Below are 21300 nucleotides of genomic sequence, written 5' to 3'. Positions count from 1 at the left end.
ATAAACAAATCTCTACATACTCAAACATACTTTCTCTGTAAATCTTGTGCCTCTTTGGATAAATTCTGTTTATTTGTTCAAATAATAATTCCCCAACATGCACCTCAAACTTGCGTAGTTGGATGGTTGGAACTCTTCTCTCCTGGCTCAGGAGAAAGTACATAATCATAATTCAGTTGACTTCCAGAGAGCTATTTGTGCGACTGTTTGGTTTAACTATGAATAATGGTCCCAGTAAGTGTGGTTTGTGAATTAATATCCAGGCAGAGCACTGAAATACACACTGGTGATATTTTAAGCTTGAATGAGGAAAAGGGAGGAAGGAATTTATAATTGTTAGTTTTGTGGGGGGGGGACCCACCAATGAAAAGAATTTCATTGTGTCACCACCAATTTTTAAAAAATTGAAAAAATTATCAAATACCCCTGCTTCCATGCTGTCTTTTCTAAAACACAATTCAATTTCTGTGTGAGAAAACAGCTGACAACCCAGTTAGTTGTTGCTGTTGTTTTCATGGTCTTTCCTTTAATATGTGACCCAAAATTGGAGGAAGGATGACTTTTTCTTTTTTTCCTGTGTGTTTATTCTAAAGAATTCTTCTTCTCCTTCCTTGAAGAGTCCTGATTATGAAGCCTTCAGACTCAGAATAAATTTTACACTATTGACTGTGTCTCAGGCCTTCAAATGCTACCACCAGCTTTCCTGGCTCTCCTTGTAAGAGGCGGTTTGTATATGTACAGATATGTACAGTATAGATAATTCTACACTGCTTCTGTCTCCACATTGGTTCTTTTTCCCTGGAGAACTCAACCATGTGCCAAACATGGAAAGAACAGAAATATTAAAAATTAAGCTAAGAAACATCCTACTTTTATAGGAGGGAAATGTATCTGCTAGGAATAATTAACACTTAGGTGTAAAACTTACGTGGAGAGCAATGTGTTCTGAAGATAATTAAGCATCAAGTTTCTATGATTAGCAATTTTCCAATTAAATGAATTGAGTTGAAAAAGAAAAAGAGAGTCTTCCAAATGAAATATCTTGTGATGATTATTTTTAATTATAAATATTTTAACTTTTGCAAAATATTTCCATATCTTGAATAATAAAATTAAAGAAAATTTGTGAAAATTCTAGCTTATATTAGAAGAAATAATCATTTCAGAAGTGTCAGAGCAATAAACAATGGAATTTCCATCTCACTGGCACTTGCCAGTAGGATACAAATATAGGCTTTATTTAAAAATAACAAAAACCTTATTGTTATGGCAAAATGTGTCAAATTATAGATTGTGTCTAAATATTATTCTGTAAATAAACAAAATCCTTAATACTTTTCTAAATCCGAAGCTATCCCTAAATATAACATACCTTTACATGTAACATTACGGAACCTATGCTATAATCAGATGAATAAATAATTCTATACTGCTACCCAACTTAAAACCAAATTAACACAAACCTATTTATTCAATCTAGACAAGTAAACTTTAAAGTTCCTAGGTTAACTGTTTCCCACATATGAATTGAAGAGAATACCTTTTACATATCAACTTTCCAATGGCCTCTAATTCCTTTAATTTAATATGCTTTCTGCATTTCCAGAATTATCTCCACTCCTTGCCACCCACACCAATGTAAGAAAATGGAAGTATGACTTATAAAATTATTTAATACTTCATAGATTATAATTTCATGTGCAATTATTATGGTCATTTAAAATCTAACAATAAATATCTTTCCAATCTTGTCAGCCTAAACAGGCACAAAACAACCATTTAAGATGGCTAGCACAAGGCTGTAGCAGCCTTCAAAATTCAAGCAAAAGACTTCAGGAAAGTGCTCAATCTGCTCACTGTGCTTTATTTGTTCTGGTATACCAAGCTTGAACCCAGGGCCTCATTCTCTCATTTGGTTTTTGTGCTCACACTTGGCACTCTGCTAATTAAACCATATTTCTAGTCCAGCTTGTCTGCCAGTTAGCTAGAAAGATAGTCACTTGATTTTTCTGCTTGGTCTGGCTTTAAACTGCAGTCTTCCCAGATTGCAGTCTCCTGAATAGCTAGGATTCCAACCGCAGAGAGCCATCAGCACCTAGCTATCTCTAACTTTTGCTAGAGAATCTGAGGGATATTGCTGTTACAGAGGGATTGACTGCTGATTTAGCAAAATAAATATACACACATGTAATTTATGAACAGAATCAGTTTCTGACTAACTGTTCAAATAAAGGAATGAAACACACAGCTCTAAAACTACTTCAGATATATTTCACAGGACTGCATCTTGAGAACTCGCACCCCAAATGAAAGTATATACAATTACCAGAACGATGATAACATTGAAGTATCATCGTTGACTCGTTTGTCCTCTTCTGTTTATTTCTGATGGTGACTTGAAGTTTACATATGACCAGCCTATCAGGTAGAATCATATCACCTTGTTGTTTTAGATAATCTAATACATTTTCAGTCCACTGGAAGGAAACTGCGTAATATATGTGTCTCTGGAACTAATTCTATTTCCTCCTCCTCCTCATTTTCACAGGGTTTATCTGTCTGGCCTTGTGCTCTCCTGATGATTTCACTGTTGCTTAATATTTCATACCTGGCTCGGTACTGTCATCTTCAAGACATTTTTCAATGTTCTCAGGACTCAGGCTTTCCAGTCCTCTGGTATGGCTGTAAGATGGCAGTCACAGAAGTCATAGAAATATCTTCATCCAACTCCTATTATCCATTCTCCTCTATGGTGGGGAGAATCTGCTTCCAAGCTGTGCTGATGGTCACAGGTTTGCTACTTCATCAAGTGCCTCCAACAGAGTTAGCTTCTTCTGAAGTGATTTCAGGTCCTTGCCTTCTTCCACGTTGTTCCGGAGAAGACCTGCATGATAGTTTCTCTTCATCATTGCTATGACTCCCTGATCCAGAAGCCAAATCAGTGAAGCCATGTTGGATGGCAAATATTTGACCATCATCTGACATTAGGATATTTTCTATTGAATGTACTGGTGAATTATTCGAAACAGCCCAGCCTTTTCCTGCAAGTCTCTGGATCTTAAGTACGCTTGAACCTCTGGCACAAAAATCTTACCAAACCGTAGCTGGAAAATGGAAAGGTCCATCTATCCAGGCACCTCTTTGGCTGAAATAAGAGACTGACAGGTTTAAGGTTGACACGAAAGATGGAGGTTTCTTCACTCTGCCCACCATATGTCAGTGACTTTTCCAATGACCTGTGCTCATGGACAGTGCATTTACCTTTGAAGGCTTGGGAAGTGGGCACTTGGAAAAGAGTTTTCAGTTTCAGCGGCATTGCACATCTGTTCAAGCTGCAAGTCCTCCCGTTCAATAAAATGCCGAAAGTTGTTATAGAAATCTTCCACAGTAACATCATCTCCATTTAATGTTTCATTTCTAACATTAATCTCGCTAATGAATGCCCTGCCTCTGCTTAAAATGGGTTAACCAACCAGCAGAAGGGTTAAACTCACCACCCATTGCCAAAGCATAGAACTGCCCTTGTGGCACCAATTGGCTCACTCGCGGGGTTGGTTCCCTTTCGCTCTCTGCTGGTTGAGCCACAGGAGCATGGTGCCATCCAGTTCCTCTACAGAGTTTGTTTCACAGAGTTCCTCTAGGCCAGAATTGCTGGCCTAAGTGATGATCTTCTCTATGTTCTTTCTTATATCCTTGACTGTGGTTTCCATAGACCATGACCAGCCGCTTAGACAAGCCTCCATCCCGAAGTTTCTTGATGTCAAATTTGTCTCTAATAGTCAACACTGGGCGCTTCCATTTCCCAGACACGGCGACCCTGAGGTCACTTATGAAGGACAAACTTGACATCAAGAAACTTCAGGTTCAATGAAGGCTACCAACCCGGCCATCTTCACCTCGACTCCACCTACTGGGCGAGGCCTGCATGGAGGTTGAGGAGAGGATCTGGGGGTGGGGGTGGGCTGTAAACAGGGGTGGGGGGCTGTGAGAGAGGCCCCTAGAGTCCATGGGTAATCTGGATCACTGACAAGTTCATGACCTCCAGGGCACTAGGACTGCCCTTGGCCTGGCCCTTAGATTAGGCCTTCCCTAACATCCCTCTCTAATCCCCCACCCAGCCTCAGGCACTGGGCCAGACCCAGGGACTCAGCCTCCCAGTCACCTAAGGCCGGGAATCACACTGCACCTGCAGAGGGGCCGGGCCATTAAGCACATCTCTGGTCCCCGGTCTCCTGCAGCCTTGATGCCACATCTCCTCAGAGGTTCTTTTTTTAAAGTTATTACTTTGTTTCTTTGTTGTTGAGTGACCTAATCGTGTGTGTAGGGGGGCAGGGGAGTTGTGAATGGAAGGTAATGTGTTCCCCTCTGTGAGCAGGTGTTGATAGAGCGTTCCAGTGGACACAGGTGTGAAGTAAGTCTCAAATGAAATGTTGGACAGGTGGACTTGATCAACATAAAGTTCACAGCCACCTTTCCTTCCACTTTTCCTTTGATACCTTTGAAGAGAAGTTGAATGTTTTACCTTACTCTTCATTTGGCAGAGCCAGAAAGAAAGGGCCCTTTGGATCAGTGCATTTTTAAGAGAACTATTCTGTATTTCCTAGTATCTGCTAAGACGTATTCATGTGATCCAGAATATACGTCTTGGAAAAAGTGCAGGCTGTGCCAGACTGGTCTTGTCAGGAGAGGAGGATCTTTCTGTACCTGTTTCTGCTGACGTAGTCACATTAGTGGTCTAGTCAGAACACTGGATGAATGGATGACTGAGAGAACTTCATCTAATCTTTCTTTTATAGACACTTAGTGGATTTTGCTATTTGTTCAGATTTTCTCATTTTCACTTAAAAATATCCTTATCCCTTGATATGTAATATCTGATTTCATCTCAACCATATAAAGCCCAGTGTGATTATAGTCATAATTCTGTTACTGAAAACAAGGTTCAGAGGACTTAAGTTGAATTTGAACTCAGAGCTTCTTAATTCTGAATGATGTGCTTTCACCATATTCAATATTGTGTTCCCCCAGTAGCTATGTGGAAGCATTGTGACTATTTGCTCATGACAAAATAGGATTTCTAGAACAGTTAAAGATAGAATTTAAAGAGTAGATATATCTACTGTGGCTTTAGGAAGCTTCTGCTTGACTCACAAATGGCTCAAGCCTCCATTGAACATGACTTTAGGGCCACTTCCACTTGTCATCTTTCTTCTTGGATTTCACACTCCCCACTTCCAAGGGAAATGGACTGTCCATGACCACCCCAGTTGGCATTCTCATCCTGACCACAGAGGACTCGTGTCTATGTGAGGATGGACAGGTGCTTGCTCCTCTTTCAGCACTCTCTTCTGCAGCAGCAGGTTTGACATCACATTTGCAGAGCCAAGAGACCCATTCAGTATTGTGCTAAACTCAGTGCTTCTCAACATGGAAAGAAACAAGCAATACAAACCAATTTCCCAGAGCCTTCTACCTATCCCCTCCAAAAAGCCAGTGGGGCCCCCAGAACTTCAGCATCCCATCCCTTGGCTGCCCCAATCTCCATATCTCCCCCCTGTGGATGCAAACCTGAGCCTGCATGGGCTTCTGGGAGGCAGCTGGCTAGAGGTGCTCACAGGGAAACCCACACAGCCTATAGCTCTGACTCTCCATTACCCATCCTCACATAGCTCCCTGCCATGCAGACAGCTAGGCCCTGGGTCCTCCCTTCCCTCTCAGGCCTCCATCCATCCATCACCTGCTGTTAGGAGGCATCTGCACCAGATGATGTTGGAAAAAAAAAAAGCACAACACTCTTCAATGAGTAACTTCCAAATCTGTAAGCATGCTTCTGACTGGCCATAGATTCTCTTTTGACATGTTTATATGTTGAAAAATGAACCGTATCCTAATTAAAACTCCTGGATGAAAATGAGTGTTCTACTGTGTGATGCTGAATAAGCTGATTAATCACTATGAATTTGGAAATTGAATAAAATGATCTGTCTCGTAGAACTGCTGCTGAGGATGAAATGAAAGAACTTGTGTAAGGCCTTCACCCTTTGCTTGGCACCTAATACATGATTTAGCAATATAAATTTTGATTATTAGGAATAGAAGTAGTAGTTTCACCTTATAGGGGCTCGGAATTCTTTGCCTTTTCATAACCACAATATATAAAATAATTATATAAAGTTAAGATTTAGAGTCAAAGCATAGGGTGGTGGCTTATGCCTATAATCCCAACTACCTGGGAAGCAGAGATCAGTAGAATTTTGGTTCAAGGCTATTCTTCCATAAAATGAGATCACTATCTCCACCACCAAGGTTAGTGTGGTGGTTAGTGTCTGGAATCCCATCTATATTGGAGGCAGAAGTAGGAGGATCCTGAGCCTAGGCCAGGCCCCAGAGGGAAAATAAACCACATAAATAACTTAAAGCAAAAAGAGCTAGAGGCATAGCTTAAAATTTAGAGAGTTTGGATAATAAGATCATAATCCTAAATTCAACGCCCAGTGCCACTGACCCCAAAACTATCTTGATTCTCCCACTTTGCCAGCTGATTGTCTATAGAGAAACTACCCAGTTTCTCTGTGCCTTGGTTTATTCATCTGCAAAGTGGTGTGGAAAGGACATCTACCTTACAGAACGCTTTATGGATTCAATTAGGTCATCCATGAAAGGAATTTGATACAATGCCTACATAGAATAGTTTTACTCTTCCATTTTATTTATTTATTATTCCTTTTCATTTTTTCATGGTGGTCCTAGGGATTGAACTCAACTTCATGCTTGATAAGCTGGTTCTTTACCATTTGAGTCCAACCTCCAGCCCAACTTTTCCTGGTTAACTGGTGGTGATGTCTTGCAGAGTGTTCTTCCTAGGGGTTAGCCTTGAACTATAAGCCTCCAGATCTCAGTCCCTACATAGCTAAGATTACAGGTGAGAGTCAAAGACTCTCAGCTTCATTCCTCTTATTTCCTCTTGGTGTTCCCTGATTTTACTTCTTCCATGAGTGTATTTGTATTGGGAAGGAATGGCCTCCTCTAGAACATGGGGAGCATCTGAAAATGTGCAGGAACTGACAAACACTTGCTTGTCAAGGAGCCGTGTTAAAGGTTTCTAATTAAATCTGTCAGAAAAAAATATTTTGCTTCAATCCCAAAGGACAAGTTTAGAGCGAAGAGAGAATCTGTGGAGAGAACTCTTGTGAATGTTCACACAAACACACAAGGTTGTGGCTGGTTGTCTGGCCTCAAGGTGGGGTTCCCTGCCATCCTGTGCTCCAGTTATTTGAGTCATTTCCTGTGTTATGTCACCTTCAAATGCCACTTCCCGGGCCTGTGAGCTTTTCCTCTGGGCACTGCTAGGGAGGTAATGGTCTTGTCCTCTGACAGTGAATCTGGAAGGAGCACAATTCTGGGAACATCGCCTGAGTGGAGGAAAGTGGGGATGTGGCTTCTGGCCCTGATTCCCACCCTAATCCACCCGTTGACCTTGGCCAAGTCATTAGCTTTAGCTACTTCATTCCCATTAAACATAGACCAAAGTCTACTCTTCCACACTCACAAGATCTTTATGAGGACTGAACACATACAGAAATCCTTTGAGAATTTTAAATATCTTGACACATTTAAGTGCTGTTTGCTTAGATGATGGTAATGCTTAGAGAAAGCTTAGTTCAATAAACAAAGCAAGGAATAGGAACTCGAGATCTAATTTCATTTTTGATTCCTGCTAATTTTATGACCTTGGTTAATCCCTTACTTTCTTCCAACATCTGCTTTCTCATTGGTAGGTCCAGTATAATCATGATCTTTCATAAGGTAATTGGGATTGCCAAGGAAAATGAAACTTACACAAAGCCATTCCTCAATTCTCCTGGGTGGAGGTGAAGATGCTGAGCTTAGGTGAAGATGCTTAGCCTTCTCTGAGACCACGTGAATTGTATCTTATTATAGTCTGGGGTTTAACTGCAGCAAAGACTTGGTTAACAAGCAAGATTGGCCAGAAGTCATCCAATGTACTATGGATTTCAAAAGAAATTTCTTGCAGTCATATGTTTGTGTAGTTAAGCAAAGAAAACAATATGTTTTTTTTCCCCTGGGGCACAAGTTAAGAGTGGGGAGAGAATGTAGGAAGTGAGAGAGGAAAAGAGGACCCTTCAGGAAGGATGTGGGGAAGTGGTGTGGCCAAAACTAGTGCCAGCCACGTGAAGGGGAGCACAAACTACACTGGCACTGACCATGGGGACATTCCGTTTGTGTGGGCCAAGGAGTACCACCTCCCTGGAAGACCCTCTCCTTGCCTCTTCCTGAGCTCACAAACAGTAGAACCTTCAGAATACTGTTGGTTCCTTAGCTAAATTACAGCTTTCCTTTGGTTTGGGAACCCACTGTTAAGCATGGTGTCCATACCGTGTGGCTCTGTTCCCAAGATTGCCTGTGCTTGGAAGCCAGCCTCTAGTCATCTAGTAAATGTGTGGCCATTGTTAGGAGCTTTCAAATTCGCCAAAATTCTCTTCTTCTTCTTGGCCCTGAGGAAGAGCCTAAAAGGTCTTACGGTGAACTTCTATTTATAAATGTTTAACTATGAAGTATTTCAAACAAAAAAATAGACCTTTCATGTATAGTAAACAACTTTTGCTCAATCCTTCCATCCTTGAGTCTGAGTTTCCGCTTCTCTCCTACTCAAATTATTTATACGTTCTCCAGGCATTGTGTCATTTTGTAATAGAGGTTCTTTTAACAATGGGAAAGATTTTAACTGAGTGCCACTGGCTCATGTATATAATTCCAGCTACTCAGGATCCTGAGATCTGAGGATCCCAATTTGAAGTCAATCTGGGCAGGAAAGTCCATGAGACTCTTATTTTCAATTAACCAGTCAAAATCCAGAAGTGGAGGCGTGGCTCATGAGGTACGATGCCAACCTTGAATGAAAAAACTGAAGAAAAACACCCAGGCCCTGAGTTTAGGCTCCAGTATTGGCACACTTACGCGTGCGCGTGCGCGCACACACACACACACAAAGGGGAGGATTTAAAGACACACCCAATCATTGTCCATGATACCTCATCCTTGAAATATAGCAAAAAAAACTATCCCCAAACCCTGAAGCCAGCAGGAAGCACAGAGCCAGTGCTTTGCCTTTGCTGGCATCACCTCTGTCTTTGCCCTGCCTGTGCCCTTCTCTGTGGAACCCTGAATCTGCTGCTTTAGGGGGAAAATAGCTTCTAAACTAAGCAAGGGCTTTCATTGAGCCCAAAATGAATTCTTTTCTTTCTTCACATCTACTTCTCTTTGTTGACCAGAGTCGCAGCAGTTGTCGAGGTCAAGACCTAATGTCTGTAGAGACAGGTATATGGCACAGGTTTCTGGTATCAGTTTCATATCCAATATCCATCTGTGGACTTTCAAGTGAGAAGAAGTACAATTCCACTGCACACTTGTTCTCATATCTATAATCCTAGTTAATCAGGAGGTCAAGATCCAGAGGATAGAGGTTTAAAATTGTCTGGGCAGAAAAGTCTGCACGACTCAGAAACTAGAAAAAAGTTGGGGTAGAGGCATGGCATAAGTGGTAAAAGGACAACCAAAAGCAATGTATCTGAGTGAGTGTGAGGCCCTGAGTTACAATTCCACCTTCACACTTGAAAATAATAGTTTTTTTTCTGAAAAACTAGCTATGCATATAAAAACAACTTGTATGACTACTTCTATTAACTAAAATTAACTAAAATATTAACTAAAATATCTTATTAGCCTAAATATAAAACCTAAAATCACACAATTCCTGGGAGAAAATGTAACAAATTTTGCTACTTTGAGGAAGGTAACAAATTCTCAGAACAACAGATAAAAGTGAGCTATAAAATAAAGCAAAATGAGTTGGGCACTGGTGGCTCACGCCTGTAATCCTAGTTTCTTAGGAGGCTGAGATCCAAGGATTACGGTTCAAAGCCAGCCTGAAAGCTGGAAGTAGCGCTGTGGCTCAAGCAGTAGAGTGCTAACCTTGAACTGAAGAGCACAGGAACAGCGCCCAGGCCCAGAGTTCAAGTCCCATGACCAACAAAAAAATAAAAAGAAAAAGAAAGAAAGAAAAGAAAAGAAAGGAAAATGACCATTAGGCTTCATAAAACTTACAAGAACTTGGAAAAGCACAGAAATGGTGGGACAAAGGGTGAACAAATGGAGCAATGATACTCTAGTGAGTATCTCACTAGACACTATATTGACAATCAACACTACAAATTGAGAGGAGGCGGCTCAGGAGGGAAAAATTGGGAGAAAAGGAGGAAAGAGGTGACACTGCTCAAAAAGAAATGTATTCGTTACCTGACTTATGTAACAATAACCCCTCTGTATATCACCTTTACAATAATCATTTTAAAAGGAAATTGGAAAGGTAAACAAGACACAATTTTAGAAAAAAGTATTTGTAACATGCTAGGAAGGTGGACTTGAAATGAGAATGTTTATAAGTCAATTATAACAAACACAAAAAAAGCAATGACAAATATGAGCAAAAAAAAGATCAGAAAAGTGTAATAATCATATAAAGTGATGCTTAATATCCATATTCACTAGATAAATATAAATTAAATCCAAATAGAGGCAGCACTCAGCACGTTATCTGTTTGGGTTTTGGTTCTGGTTTATTGTGGGGCTTGAAATCAGGGCCTGGGCACTGTCCCTGAGCTTTTCTGCTCAAGAATAGCACTCTACCACTTTGAGCCACAGCTCCACTTCTGGTTTTCTGGTGGTTAATTGGAGATAACAGTCTCAAGTACTCTCATACCACAGCAGACTTGGAACTGTTATCCTCATAGCTCATCTTCCTTAGTAGCTAGGACAACAGGCATGAGCCACCAGCATCCAGCTTTGTCATTCTGGTTTCTATCAATTCAGCTACCTGTGATCAATTGACTTCTAAATACATTACATGCACAATTCCAAATACAAATATTACATGCTATTATAAGCTGCATGATGAAAATTTGCCTGTCCTGTTCCAACCTGCCAAGAACATAGGCATTCTTTTCTTTAGCATTCCGACACACATACACAAACTGTCCAGGAGTCTGTACCTCTTTGATATATTGATTAATGGTATTGCTAGTGTTCAGTTAACCCATTTTTTTTTGTTTTGGTTGGTCGTGGGGCTTGAACTCTGGGCCTGAGCTCTGTTCCTCAGCTCTTCAACTGGAGGCTAGAACTCTACCACTTGAGCTACAGCGCTTTGGGTTTTCTCTTGGTTTATTTCCTGCCTGTGCTGGCTTTGAACCACGCTCCTCAGATCTCAGCCTCCTGAGTAGCTAGTATTACAGGCGTGAGCCACCAGTGCCTGGCTTAACCCATATTTTATCTAATACTAACTGCCAGATGCAAAAGTAGTGAAGCTATCAATGCATATATGCCAAAGAAATGCCGTAAAAATTATTTCTCTAAGGATAAATGTAAGGGAATAAGTCAAATATCGATGTTGCATAAATGTACATTAAGAATGAACAGGAAAAGCATAGTATATTCGATGCAGTGGCAGGTGTCCATTGGAGGGCATTTTAGAATGCATTCTCCAAGGATGAGGATCCGTTACTCTGTGTGCCTATGAGAAAGACTAAAATTAAAATGACTGACCACTCCATGTGGTGAGGAGAATCTGGAGCAAGGAGAATTCATCCACTCACTGGTACGTTTAAAATGTCTCTAACCTCCTTGGAAAGTAATTTTTCAGTGTCCTGAAATTTTATATGCTCAACAATGAAGTTATTTATGCACACAAGAGAAAGGAAAGCACATCCCATACAAAGACGTAAGCATGAAGCTTCCTAGTAGCTTCGAGGGACTGAAAAAACCCAAAGCAGAAGCAGCGCCATCAGAAAGTGAGGAAGGCCCACCCTTCCCAAGCCATCGCCCAAGCCAGGACAAGCCGCTGGAGCTGAGGGCAGAACTGGCAGAAGTGACATTTCCCAGGGGTGGGGGGCGGGCGCCCCGAATTCCGTGGGCTCAGGAAGGTCACGGACCCCCTTGGGCAGACTTCGGTTGGACGGTTCCAGGCGGTTTGTGCGGATGGCGCCCAGGCATCGGCGCAGGAGCGCAGCGCCATGGGCTCTTGAGTGGTTTCTTGCTGGGAGAGCCCAGAGACCCGAGGAGGCTAAGGAGGAGAGGGCGCTGGGGAAGCTCTAGGAAAAGACGGGGTGCTGCAGAAAGTGGACTCCACGGGTCAGACCAGCGGCCGCCTCCTTTCTCTCAGGCCCCAGCCCCCCGGCCATGACAGCTGGAATCTCATCTTGAGTCCACGGCACCTGAGGCCCAGGTCTGTCAGCCTATTGGGAACACGAGAGTCTGTCTGGTTTGGAAGAGTGGCGAAGAGGGCAGAGCGGCAGAGCGGCAGAGAGGCAGAGCCAGGCCCTGGCAGTTTCATTCTCAGACTCTGAAGATACAGCTTGCTGGGCAACTCCCCCATCCCCTCTCCCATGACCCCCACGACCCCATCACTCCAGCCATGCCAGCCTCTGAGAGGTCTGGGTCAGTACCCAGCTGCAAAATGTCATAGTGCGCAGTGCATCTGGGTTGTAAACATGACTTAAAAACCCCTGCACTACAGGTCGAAACTTCCTAAATAAAGATCCAGAAAGAAAGGCTGGAAATACGGGATTGCATTAAACTGCAGATCTTCTGCATGGCAAAGGACATAGCTAGTAAGATAAATAGAAAGCCCTCAGATTGTGAGAAGATCTTCATTATCTAACTATACCTAGAGCTCAAAAATTAAACCCTCCAATAAGAAATCCTCAAACAACCACCCCATTAATAAATGGGCTAAAGAATTAAAAAGAGACTTCTCTGGTGAGGAAACAAGAATAGCCAATAGACATATGAAGAAACATTCAAAATCTCTGGCTATAAAAGAAATGCAAATCAAAACTACATTGAGATTCCACCTCACCGCAGTTAGAATGGCCATTTTCAAGGAAAATATCAGATGCTTGTGGGGATGTGGCCAAAAGGGAATGCTACTACACAGTTTGTGGAAATGTAAACTAGTTCAACCACTCTGGAAAGCAGTGTGGGGAGGTTCCTCAAACGACTAAACATAGAGCTCTGCTAAGATCCAGCAGTCCTACTCTAGGGCATTTACTCAAAGGATCACAAACAAGGCCACAGGAAAGCTACCAGCAGCATTATTTACCATCGCTAAGATAAGGAACCAACCCAGGTGCCCCTCAGTAGATCAATGGATCAAGAAGATGTGGTATACATATATATACAATGGAATTCTATGCCTCCATCATAGTAAGGAAATGGGAAGAGTTGGAAAAAATCATATTAAGTGAAGTAAGCCAGGCCCAAAGAAACATAGGTCCCATGGTTTCCCTTGTTTGTAATAATTACTATATGTCTAGGATAGTCCTAGTAGAGGATCACAATAGCTCAAGAGCTATATACATATTGCCATATAAAATAATAGAAATGAATTCCAAGATATGGAAACAAAGGTTTTTTGTTGTTTTTAATATACTGTGTGAAGTTATTTCTTTTTTCTTTTGTTTTTCCCCCTTTGGGTTTATCTCTTGTCACTTTTTTTATTTTGGTACCCTGTGTCTTGTATATATGTTTATCTGATTCGGGAAAGGGAAAGAGAATAACAAAATGGTGAGAAAAGGGATAGTGAAGCAAGACAATATGTTGGAAATGAACTTTACAACTTGAGGGTTTGGGGGGAGGGAAAGCAGGAGAAAAATGGAGGAGAGGTAGCTCTGATTGACAAGAAATGTACTTATTACTTTATGTAACTGTAATCCCTTTGTATATCACCTTTGCAGTTCAATGTGAGCCTAGAAAGGAAATGATTCTTGTTGAAATATTCTTGCAAGAGTTTATTAGCATAAATATATTCACTTTTACTGTAATTTTTCTTGCTTTACAAGGGAATAGTTCATAAACCAGTAAATTAAACATTTACTAATTGTCATAAATGATGCATCTTTAGTGATGAGGTCATATAATTTGAAATTTTATTCTTGATTATATATACTCCAATAAGCAGTTATTGAGCTGATATTCCCAAACCTATCTTTAGGTACCAAATAACTGTGTGGCAATTGTGATATACTACAACTATATCTAAAACAGTAGGGACATAACCAATATTAATATTTTTCTTTCATAGTAGAGAGATACATTCCACATACACACACAAAAAAAACCCTGCACTTCATTTTGAAAATACTGAACATAACCCTAAGCAGTCTGCTGCTCTAATGATAACAATAAGATAACCATGGCCAGGTGATGGTGACTCATATGCATAATGCTAATCACTCAGGAAGCTGACATCTGAGGATCATAGTTCAAAGCTAGCCCAGGAAGGAAAGTCCATGACTCTTATCTCAAGCTATCAAAAAAGCTAGAAGTGGAGCTATGGCTCAAGTGGTAGAGCTCTAGCTATGAGCAAACAAGCTCAGAGGAGAGGGAGAGAGGAGCGGGAGAGTGCTAGAGAGAGGCAGAGGGAGAGAGAAGGAAGAGGGAGGGAAAGAGGACAGAGGAGAAAGCAGAGAGAAAGGGAGGGATAGAGGGAGAAGGAGAGAGGAGAGAGCAAAGATAAAGATGGGGGAAGGACTGAGAAGGGAGAAGGAGAGAGAGAGGAAAGAGCAGAGAGCAAAGGGAGGGCGGGAGGGAGTGGGGGAGAAGTTTGAGAGAGAAAGAGAAGAGAACCACAGGGCTGTCACTTGTCACTTCAGGGAAATAGGTAAAAAGATGCACACAGGAGGCAGAAGTTAAGATCACATTACTGTGAGTTGCTCTTGCTATGCTGCTCTTTGGGCCACATTACCCATGTATATTTTAAACACTGCTGTTGACAATTTGGCTGGTTTAGTGAATAGAACCACCACATAAGGCAACAAGATCCCTTTAAAGTGACCTTCAAGTCTGGGCAGCTGCTAACCCCTTATCTGCCACTTGGGAAGCAGCCTTAAATCCTAGCCTGCCATGATGAAGTCCCTGATCCACAGGTCTGCAGGCCACACATCCATAGGTCCACACTAAGGTCTCCGCCTCCTAGCCTCATAGATTATATAAGTCACCTGCAACAATAGCCAGAATTCTCATTTTGTGAGAAGGGGTCTTGCCAGTCCCTTTGCTGGCAACAAACCTTTCCTTTGTTCTTTGTGTCTGGATGTGTGTGTGGTTTTCTGGCAGGGCCTAACCTGAAGATTTTGTTTCCCCAACACACCAGTTTTTATATTTTTAATAGAAAAGTTAAGATTTTTTAAAAGTGTTTTTCTAATTTGTAACATTTCAGGATCATTTTGGGTGCCAGACACATTTTGCCTTTCCAGTATTGCAGGACAGAATAGCTGTTTTAATTTTTTAAAATGAATATATATTTCTTTCTTCAGAGTGCTCTTCATAAAAGATGCACTTTATAAATGTCTTTTATGAAGAGTACTCTGAAGAAAGAGTACTGGTGGCTCACGCCTATAATCCTAGTTACTCAGGAGGCTGAGATCTGAGGATCACGGTTCTTTCTTTCTTGCCCAGGTTGGGCAAGAAAGTCCGTGAGACTCCTATCTCCAATAAGCCACCAGAAAACCAGAAGTGGCGCTGTGGCTCAAGTGGTAGAGGGCTCACCTTGAGCCGAAGAGCTGAGGGACAGCACACAGGTCCAGAGTTATAGATATATGTTCACCCCCTCCCCCCCAGTAATCCCCAAATGTTCACTCATGGTAAATGGATAGAAAACATTGTAGTATTTCAATACAATGGAATACTGGTCAAAAGCAAAATATCTTAAACTTACAGACACAAAATATAGATGGGTATTTTCATAAACATTATGCTCAGTGAATTAAGCTATAATTTTTAAAATTCTGTGTGGTGTCATATGTATAGCTGGAATTATTTAAAGTTAAGGATGAATGCCACAAGTAGTTTTGAAATGATGGTAATATTGCTATCAATCCTCTGGTGATACATCAAAATTTGTATGTGCACTACAAGTGAACCTTAATAAAAATGACATTAAGTGCATAGAGAAAAAGGAACATTTGCAGAGGAAATGATGGATTCTAGATAAGGTATGTTTATCCTTAGCTTCACAAGCACATTAGTTTTAGAGAAAAAAAACAGCTTACTAAGATTGTCTCCTAGTTTTTTTTTTTTTTTTGCTTGCTTGTTTTGTTTGTTTTGGTGTAGGGATTGAACTCCCAGCTTTGTGATTATAGGGCTTGGGTTTGCACGGTCAGCTGGCACTGTACCACTTGACTCATGCCTCCAGTCCTGTTTTTTCCCTGGTTAATTGTTGATGAAATCTCAGCACCTTTTCTTCCTCAGGCTGATGTAGAATTTCAGCCCCAGTTCTCTAGATCTCAGCCTTCTGAGTAGCCAACAGGTGTGAGTGACTATTCCCCTTCATCAGATGTCTTGATGATCCATAGGTTTGCAAATTTTTCTGTCATGCTTTTCAAGCATTGGAAACAGAGAAAGGACAAACTATGTTGGGAAATCATCTCTAAATCAACAAGGTTTAAGGGAATGATTTCAGTTTGTTTTCCTCTTTCAGATGTTGGGGTACTTCATGACAGAAAGCCTCAGCAGTACACCTGTGGTTCCAGTAGAGGAACTAAAGTGGTTTCTCTCTGGAAAGCTCAGTGAAGGGAGAGGACAAATACTCAACCCTCTGAGATGCTGGAGTGGGTAAGCACATCTGGACACCTCTGTAAGTAACTAGCATTTTAAAAATTCATCATCAGGACTTTAAATACATCTCAGAAATGTATAATAGTGATAATAGGTATATATTTTTATGAAATTTTACAAATTGAACACACAAATTAGTTATATTTCCCCAAACATACTTACAAATTACCAATACTTTTTGGATACATGTGAAAGCATTATCCTTTTTAAAAACATTATCTTTAGTGGTACAATGAGTTGTCATTTTAAAAAGCAGTTATGTATACAATGACGCTGAATGTCACTCCTTAAAATAGGCATACATTTATATCTGCAATTAGTTAAATTTTCTCCTTGGTCATCTCCACACTTTCTCAACATTCCCATTACACGCTAGTCTCATTACACAGGTGCTTTCCATGCACTTCCCAAACCTCTCACTGCTCTTTTCAGGTGCTTTTATTCCTTCAGCTAGTCTCCCTCACCTGGTCAAAATAAGTATTCTCTGAAATTTTTCACTTGAGATTTCTTCTTGTCTTCTTTTATGCTGTAGAAATGAAATTGTATCTCCAGTTTTAATGTTTGTTTCTTTTTGCTGTCAGTTTGATATTTGTTCCTTTCTACATAATCACTTCATAGATACTGATAGAAATTTTTTCTTAAGAAAAAAAGTACAAAATTTCACAAAGAAACACATTAGTACTAAAAAATTCATTCATAGTTCTTGATGTTATTATGATTGCAACGTGATGAAAATGGGGTAGTAGTGTGATATGTTTTGTCCAGTAAGAAGATTAAGATAATCTTTTACATGCTATTTTCCAGTACAAGACCTAAGAATTATCATATGACTTAGTTTCTTTTTCTAGTGATTTGTCCATCATACCAGCACAGAGATGGAGCCTCCAGCACTTGAGCCATGAATAAGGATAGCAGAGCAGATCTGTACAGAAGTTTTACATGTGGGCAAGAAGTAAATCTTACAGTGGTGGGCATTTTTCTCTGCCATGAGTCATTGTGTATGTTTATGTCAACTTTCATAGGTCATACATAATTATCAATACAGTTAGGACACATAGATTTCAAAGGTAGATGTTAGGTTGAAGCTGAAGATGCAATGGGGAAATGGAGAATCCAGAAGTTAATGTATGTCAGGGGGAGCCACAGATAATGAGTGGTATGAGCTGAAGGAAGAAAGCAAGCTCATAGGCTGCAGCTGGCAAGGCCTTGGGAACAGCAGTTTACATGGATCTACCACAGGCTCTGGATAGTGGTCACATAGCTACTGTATTTAAGGATTGTCCTGCTGCCTTTTCAATCTTGCTTCAGTCCCATTTTTTTCCATATCATCATCCATCATAATTTGTTATGTGCATTTGTATAGTAGAAGTATATAACCTACTGTTTTGATTCCACAGGGCCTTATTAACTAAGAATTTGCCCCCAATTCTCTGAAAAAATTTTGGACAAACTTTTGAGCAATACTGGAACTGTATGGACTCTTGGTTAAGAACTGAATATATTCTGCATTGGGAAACACATGAGTGTTTGGGGAGGGGCAGGTGTCAAATATCTCTCCAGGTTAAATGTGTTGACAGGGGTGGACTGTGATGGTTCATCCAGCTAAATTGAGTAGACTGAGAAGTGGCTAGAAGATCAGGAAAGCACATCTCTGGATTGCCTATGAGGTCATTTCCAATGAGCAGTAACTAAGTGGGGAGAACCAGATTAGATGACACCATCTCATGGACTCAGATGAAATAAAAGAAGGAAAGGAAGAGGGCTCGCTTTTACTTCTTTCCTTGCTTCTCCATTCCTTATTCCCTCTCCTTTATTCCCTATTTTCTCTCCCCCTCCCTTCTTTTCCCTCTCCTTCCCTATATCTTTCTCTCCTCCTCCCTCTCCTCCCTTCCTTCTTTTGCCTCTTTCTCTCCCTTTCCTTCCCTCCTGCACTTCACCTTCTCTTTCCCCTCCTCCTTCACTTTTCCTCTCTTCTGCCATCCTCAGTGCCCTAATTGTCTGAAATAGTGAGCCAGATCAAATTTGACCCCCTTAAGCTGTTTTCACACGCATGAACAATGGATTAACCCAGTTTTATCCTGTCACATCAACTCTAGAGTCTTCTGTGTCTTTGTCTGTTACAGCTCTGTCCCCCATCAAATACACTATGAGGTCTAATTCAATATTCCTTAGTGTTCTTTGGTTTGTTTCAGGTGCTCCACTCCTTCAAGAGCCTCCAACTTGTTCTTCCCTGAGGCCTTCTCTCCTCACGCCTGCATCCCATCTCTCCTACACATCCTCTCCTAGGCCATTCACTCTCACTCGCATGCAGATCTTTTCTTTTAAAAATTATAATCACAAGTAGGATTTTTATTATTTTATTAGTACGTTTTTAAACAATAGCTCATATTACCAGAGAAGGTGAAGGCTAATAATTTAGGTTGCTTCAAAGTGGAATTTGGTGTTAATTCAAATTTTTCTGAAGTCTTCAGGGAAAAAAAATTGGGAAATATGCAATTCTTATAAGTTCTTAAAAGCATCACAAAGAACATATGGAAAATGATCATGCTGAAAGTAAAGCAGCTAGAAGGAGAATGGTATCTTGAAACCAATTGTATATAAACTTGAAATACAAATGAAGAGCTCTAGAAACTTGGCTGTGACCATTTATGTTGTTTGCAATTATCAAAATTGTAAAACAGGGCTGGGAATTTGGCTTAGTGGTAGAGTGCTTGCCTTGCATGCATGAGGCCCTGGGTTTGATTCCTCAGCACCACATAAACAGAAAAAGAAAAAAAAAAAAACTGAAGTGGTGCTATGGCTCACGTGGTAGCCTGCTAGACTTGAGCTGAAGAGCTGAGGGAGAGCGCCCAGGCCCACAGTTCAGGCCCCATGACCGGACCCCTGCCCCTCCAAAAAGCTTACTTTTATAACACAAGAATAAGATTATTTCTTTGTTGCTATGTATGTCCCTCTCCCACAGTATAACCCCTGCTTTTACTGTATTTGATGTCGGTATAATTTGTGGAGGGGAAGGGGAAAAACAAATTGTTTAAATAGCAATACAAGTGGACCCATTGCAACAATGAGATGTACAAGTTGTTATGTCGAAAACGAACTTTACAACTTGGGGGGGGGGGGCAGGATGTGAAGGAATGGGAAGGGGAAACAAAGGAGGAGGCTACAATGCTTGATAAGAAATGTACTCATTATCTTGCCCATGTAATTGTAACCCCTCTGTACAGTACTTTCACAATAAAAAAAAATAATAATAATAAAATAAAATAATAAATAAATAAAATAAAAATAAATGTAAGATCTATAAATAAGATATAAAATAATATAAATACAAAGCATGATTACAATATCATGAAGTATAAAGTAAAATAAAATTATATATATAAATGCATATAATATTATATTTTTTTCTTTTTCGTTTTGTCAGTTGTGGGGCCTGGACGCTGTCCCTCAGCTCTTCAGCTCAAGGCTAGCGCTCTACCACTTGAGCCACAGTGCCATTTCCAGCTTTTTCTGCTTATGTGGTGCTGAGGAATCAAACCCAGGGCCTCATGCATGCAAGTCAAGCACTCTACCACTGAGCCACCTTCCCAGCCCAAATAATTTTCTTAATAACAAAATAAAAATAAATATGAATATTAAAAATAAAAATAGAAATAAAAATAGAAAATATATAAATATAAAATTAAAATATACAGAAAAATAAATGAACATAATTTATAGAATAAATTTTAATGGTGATAAAATGAAATGTAAACATAAAAATAAAGTAAAAATATTAGTAAAAATAAATGTAATATTAAATATAAATACTTATATTTAAAAATTAAAATAGATATAAATATTAAAAATATAAATATAAAAAAGAACAAAATAAAATAAATATAAAAAATTAAAATTTTTAAATGTTAAAATGTTTTTAAAATAATGTAAAAAATGGATATAAAGAAAAAATAAATAAGAATAATTTAAATATAATTTCAATAATACTAAAATAAAAATAAAATAAAAAGCAAAAGTAAAAAATATACAATATATAAACGAAATATTTATAATTTAAAATATTATATTAAGAAATTAAAATAAAATATAAAAGAATAAAAATTAAATATGAAAATAAAAATCTATAAGGAAAAATATAGGGGCTGGGAAGGTGGCTCAGTGGTAGAGTGCTTGCCTTGCATTCATGAGGCCCTGGGTTTGATTCCTCAGCATCACATAAGCAGAAAAAGCCAAAAGTAGCACTGTGGCTCAAGTGGTAGAGCGCTAGCCTTGAGCTGAAGAGCTGAGGGTCTGTACCCAGGCCCAGAGTTCAAGCCCCTGAACCAACAAAAAAAAAAAAAAAAAAGGAAAGGAAAAAATATAAAGAAAAAAGCCCATAAATTTATGTAATTTTCATATTTAAAAGTAAAATAAAAATAAAGTACAAATACAACTAAGAAAAGAAAATAAAAATAATACATATAAGTTAAAAATAAATATAAATATTTTCCGATTCACTTATTCTGTTACCTATTGATTCCATTGTAGTTTAGATTGTGGAAATTGAACCTTTTATAATTCTGAGATCAGTTCTCATAATTGATAAAACAGAGGTGCTAGAACAAAAAGTAAAAA

General features: G+C 39.7%; 1 pseudogene; it reads right to left on the bottom strand.

The window, feature by feature from the left end:
- Positions 1-2261: 2261 nt before the first annotated feature.
- LOC122097813 lies at positions 2262-3849 on the bottom strand (annotated as a pseudogene).
- Positions 3850-21300: the final 17451 nt, after the last annotated feature.

Source organism: Dipodomys spectabilis, unplaced genomic scaffold, assembly GCF_019054845.1.
Source record: "Dipodomys spectabilis isolate Male_0828 unplaced genomic scaffold, ASM1905484v1 ptg000436l, whole genome shotgun sequence".
In the NCBI taxonomy this organism is placed as follows: Eukaryota; Metazoa; Chordata; class Mammalia; order Rodentia; family Heteromyidae; genus Dipodomys; species Dipodomys spectabilis.
Note: the sequence above shows the minus strand (reverse complement) of the source record. Positions and strands in the feature narration are given on the sequence as shown.